Here is a 5,549-nt window from a genome sequence, read left to right on the forward strand (position 1 = left end):
TTTGATGACGCTTTGAAGTCTGGCTGCCAAAACCTTCATGAAAATCTTATAGTCGACATTGGTTAAAGATATCGGCCTATAAGATGTCACGAGCCTAAGTTTCTCTGCTTTGTCACTCTTAGGTATCAAGATGGTATGCGCTTTACCAAAAGAAGGCGGCAAAGCTTTGTTCACATACGCAGCGTTAAACAGGTCTGTTAACAGGGGCGACAGTTCTTTCTTGAAGGCTTTATAAAAACACGCGCTCAGACCATCAGGTCCGGGTGATTTGCTATTGTTCAAATCATGTATTGCTTTTTCGACTTCGTGTTCTCTTATACTGCCTTCTAATAGGTCCTTCGTGTCGTCACTTAATCGCGGCATGCGACTGAGAAAGACCCTTTTGAACTCATCTACATTGGCTTCTTGATATGCAAACAGTGACTGGTAATACTCTAAAAACGCTCGGCCTATGCTCTTATTATCGTCGACGAGTGTGCCATTCCACGAGATCTTATCGACATGATTACGTCGACCATGAGCTTTTTCAAGTCCAAGCGCCCTTTTGGTGGGCGTCTCCCCCGCTATTAATGCGTTTGCTCTTGCGCGCACAATCGCACCTTGATAGCGTTCTTTGTCCAACTGTTCGATTTTTTCTTTGATGGTTCGCATATCTTGCTTATACGCCCCTGGCTCTTCGCACTCCAGCGCTATCAGCTGATTAAGTATCTTTCGTAAGTCTCGTTCTTTCATTTCGCTCTCAAACGTTAAGCAGCTCGATCTTTCTATTGCTTTCATTTTTACCTTCTGTTTGAACCCTTCCCATTTCTCTGCTATTGTTTCAATTCATTCATCGCTTACTTCCATAACGGCCTCATGAATTGCGTCTACAAATGGCGCGTCTTTTAGTAGTAAGGCATTCATTTTCCATTGGTCCCAGTTAAAAGATTGACTCTTCTTCTTCATTCCTATGGTACACATCACCAAGCAGTGATCTGAGAACGACACAGGTGCAACAGAATAACTGTGGCACTTTGGAATCTTGTCCTGTGACATGTACAAGCGGTCTAACCGCGCATGGCTACTCCCTTGAAATCGCGTAAACATCACTTCCCGCTCCCCCTCAAGTCTCTCACATACATCGTCTAGTTCACTTTCGCTAATCAGCCTAGACAATATATGACTGCTTTTATCGCGGATACCAGCATTATTGGATCTATCTCGAGCACTCAAAACACAGTTGAAATCCCCCAACAAAAGCATGCACTTTTCACTGCTAATAAACTGAAAAAGTTTCGAAAAAAAATAAAGCACGTTCTTCTACACCATTTGGCGCATATATGCATATAACTCGAAATTGAACTTCACAAAAAACAAAATCGCAAAATACGATCCTTCCGGATTGACATGAAAACACACTTTGTACTACAAGGTTTGGCAACTTCTTAACAAACAGGACGCATCCGGCGCACGTCCCTACCGCGTGGCTCACGACCGCATAATATCTAGTCGTGAAACGCCGCACCATGCTCCCGGTCTCCTCCTCCCCGTCTACCTTGGTCTCCTGGACAGCTAAAATGTCTATGTCGTGGTCAGTGACCAACCGTAGGACTTGACTTTGCCTACGGCTAGTCGCCAAGCCTCTCACGTTTAGTGTGGCAATACTCAGTGTTGGTTCAGGAGCCATGCTGTACTAAAGAATGAGGTAGGCCCGGAGCATGGTGCATACCTTTCACGACTAGCCTTCGGCTAGCCGCCTCCGGAGCCGCCCGGCTTCCCGGCGTTGTTGATAGTGTGCTGCGCTTTGTCCCCAGGCCTTCTCTCGGGCGGAACATTCGGTTTGGGTTTGAAACCCGCACGCCTCCCAAGAGGCGCTTTCGTCGGCGGCACGTCCCCGGTGCTGGATGCTGCGTTGTCCTGGTCTCCGGCGTCGTCTCGGGGGCGCTTGAAGGTTGCACCGAGACTAGCAGCCCGGTCCCCGTCGTTGGCAGCCTCGCTCTGTTCCATTTCTGATTCATCGTCATCGCTTTCGCCTTCACTTGCACCTTCATTTGCAAGGGCAGCTTCCGTGTCGACCCGTGCCGGCCCAGTCACTTGCTCAGCAGCTTCGACCACCTTGGCTTCAGCGCCCTCCGGCACTCTCACGGTACTTGTCTTCGCTGGCGGCACTTGGTCTCCGGCTCCTTTAGCGGCGTCTTCAGCCTCGACTGCGTCCATCAGCTGTTCGGCTGCCGCTTCACTCACTGCTGGGCCTGTCGCTGTAGCGTAGGTCTTCACGCAGTCGGCTTCGACGTGCCCAAAACGTCTGCAACGGGAGCAGCGCGGCACCTTACACTCTCGCCGGACGTGCCCAGTGCCCTGGCAGCGCAAGCACTGCATAGGCCGCCCGGGAACGACCACCAAAGCGAGCTCTCCACCGACGCGGACCTGATCAGGAAGGTCCTCTACTTTGAGACCGCTCTTGAGCTTGAGCAGCACGGTCCTGGTGGTTGACGTCTTGTCCCCCATGCCTTGGACGCGCCACCTCTCCCGGCTTACCTCCTCCACCTTTCCGAAAGCCGCGAACGCCGTCCGGATGTCCTCGTCGGCCACGCCGTACAGTAGCCAGTGCAGCCTAAGCTTCACCTGCTGGTCCTGGGGGTCGACGATGACGCACCGTCGTCCCTTCATCTGCAGTTCCTTCAGTGCCACCAGTCGTTTTGTGGCTGTCGCATCCTAGAGGGTTACCGCCCAGACGTGGTTAATCTGGTACGCCCCTATGCATAGCACCTCAGGCATCAAGCCTGTCGGCAGCAGGGCGTCCCTGAAATCCTCCACCTTGTAGGGTCTGGCACGCACATCACCGTGCAAAAACACGGTATTAATCGCCACTCGTCCTTGGGGCAGTTGAGGCAGAATAAACGGGTATTCGTTATCGTTGTCATTGGTCCTGTTACCGCGGCCAAAAGTGACCGCTGTCGCTGCCCTTGAAGAGGCCATGATCCCACGAACCGTCACGCTCGGTGGCCGGAAGCAGAATGAATCCATTCTGGCTTTTCGTTTTGCGCATCGAACACTTCTTTTATGTAACAGACACTTTCAATAAAATATTCACGAGTACTTCGAACATTTATGTCAGCATGTCTAACAGCCATTCGGGTGCGCCACAGGCTGTGCAACCCTAATAGCATAAACATGTCGTATGGCACTCCTCCTTCATTTTCCGTCGGGAGAAAACGGATGCCATAGGGTGTTATGGGCAAGTCTTTCTTTATAGTTCGCTGCATGACGTCCCAGTGGAAAACGGCGTCCCAACAGTCATGAATACGTGTTCAATTGTCTCTTCCTTGTGGCATAGTAAACAATCCACAGACCAGGGGATAAAAATACCTCTTTCCTGAAGCCACGGTTTTACAGGTAGTGTATTGGAATGCAGCTGAAAAAAGAAAGACTTTGCCGATGGCCTGACAGGCATACGTTTTACCCTTTTTAGGACGTTTCTTTCACTACCCACACTGAACATCGATCTATACAGCGGCACTGGCAATACCACGTCAATTAGATCTTTATAGAGACGTTTTTTTGGGAACGTGGCTTAGGTACTCCATTGAGAAGCGCACCTTCAGAAACCGGAATGCCCATATCACTTCTTTCAAATATCCACTCATAGGGCCACTGTTAACACTGCTAGATACAATGAATTCAGGAAGGGCCGTACCTAGTCTCAGTTGCATCACTCTAACCAGGAAAGGGTCTTTTTGGTCTCTTAAAAAGGCAAAACGACACACTATCTGCTTCAAGAACAGATGCGCCAGTCCAAGCCCCCCTGTTTTGACCGATCGAAATAAGTTTGTTCGACTCGTTCGCTCCCAATTGGATCCCCATACGTACACTGCCAGCACCCGATGCAAACGTTGCACGTGAACTCTAGTAATACACAATGCTTGCAATACATAGCACACTTTGGCAACGGCAAACAGGTTGCAGACCGTCGCGCGGGCAAACATCGAAAGACTACGACCACCCCATTTAACTGCTTTTTCTTGCATCTTCATTGTTTCATTTTCCCAGAATTGCCCCGCCTCTTTATAGTGCTCAAGCGGCACCCCGAGATACTTTGTCGGCGCAACGGTCCACTTCACATTCAAAAAGATGGGTGGGGTGCTTTGCCATGTTCCATGCCACACCCCTAAACACTTATCAAAGTGTATCACGCTACCAGTCATTTTACAAAAAGATAAAGCGTCCTTTACCGCGGTCGCGACACTTTCTTTATCGCTACAAAACAAAGCAATATCATCCGCGTATGTAAGCAGCTTTACTTCCGTTGACTGTAAACGAAAACCTACAATACTTTTGTTATAAAGGATCTTTCTGCAGAATGGCTCGAGGTACAACGCAAATAGTAGAGGACTTAAAGGGCAGCCCTGGCGCACACTTGAGCGTACGTGAAAGCTCTCGCCTACTTCCTTATTTATTATAAGGTTAGCGGTACAATTAACATAGCACATCTTTACTCCATCGAAGAGCACCGAGCCAACATGTACATACTGAAGAACTGAAAAAAGAACGTTATGTGATACACGATCAAACGCCTTTTGCAGATCAAGTTGAAGCAATGCTACATGTTCACCCCACGCATCACAGCATTCCAGAATGGTTCTAGCAATGTGAATATTTGTGTAGATTGATCTTCCTTTGATTCCGCACGTCCGATGCGGTCCTACAATTCGTGTTATCACTCGCTGTAACCTCTTTGCCAAGATCTTAGTAAAGATTTTATAATCAACGTTAGTCAGCGCTATTGGGCGGTAAGACCCAACTGACAGCAATTTTTTTAGTCTTCCGTCTTGGGAATGAGTACTATATGCGACCGCCCAAATGACGGGGGTGCATATTTTCGCCTATACGCCTCACTAAATACCAAAAATAAAATGAGGCTCACATTTTTCTGAAGGCCTTATAGAAAGCCGCTCCCAACCCATCAGGTCCAGGAGACTTCCCCCGAGCTAAATCCTCAATGGCATCTTCAACTTCTTTTTGGCTGATCGGTTCTTCCAGATATTCACGGTCTACGTCATCTAGTTTTGCCATGTTGGCCAGGAACTCGCGTTCGAATTCTTCCGGGACATCGTTACTTCTTCGAAATAGTTCGCTATAGTGCTCGAGGAACGCTCTGCGTATTTTAGCTACTACACCAGCGGCGCGTCGGTACATCGCTCATAATAAGAAGAGTGTCAATAATAAAGAAAGAAAAAGAACAATAAATGAGCATGGCGAAGAAAAAAGAAGACTGCGCCGCCCGGGAATCGAACCCGGGACGCAAGAATGGGAATCTTGCATGATACCACTACACCAGCGGCGCTTTTTTTTTTATTTATTGCCGGTCTTTGACAATTTACAGAGCACACACTAGAGAACAATAGCACAAAAATAACTACAAAACATATTGAAAAAACAGAAAAGCCACCCTTCCTACATGGACTGGCGTTGTCTATCTAAAATTCTTTTAAAGCTGTCAAAGGTTCTAGCCTCGACAGCCAATCGGGTACACAATCTTGTGTTTTCTTTATTGCAATAAAGAGAGACAT

The 5,549-nt window shown here is 48.2% G+C and overlaps 1 non-coding gene across 1 annotated transcript; it reads right to left on the bottom strand.

Annotated features, from left to right (window-relative positions):
- Positions 1-5,252: 5,252 nt before the first annotated feature.
- On the bottom strand, positions 5,253-5,323 carry Trnag-ccc (transfer RNA glycine (anticodon CCC)). The gene has a single exon. It is a non-coding gene; the product is annotated as a tRNA-Gly (tRNA).
- Positions 5,324-5,549: the final 226 nt, after the last annotated feature.

This window comes from Dermacentor silvarum, chromosome 1, assembly GCF_013339745.2.
Source record: "Dermacentor silvarum isolate Dsil-2018 chromosome 1, BIME_Dsil_1.4, whole genome shotgun sequence".
NCBI lineage: Eukaryota > Metazoa > Arthropoda > Arachnida > Ixodida > Ixodidae > Dermacentor > Dermacentor silvarum.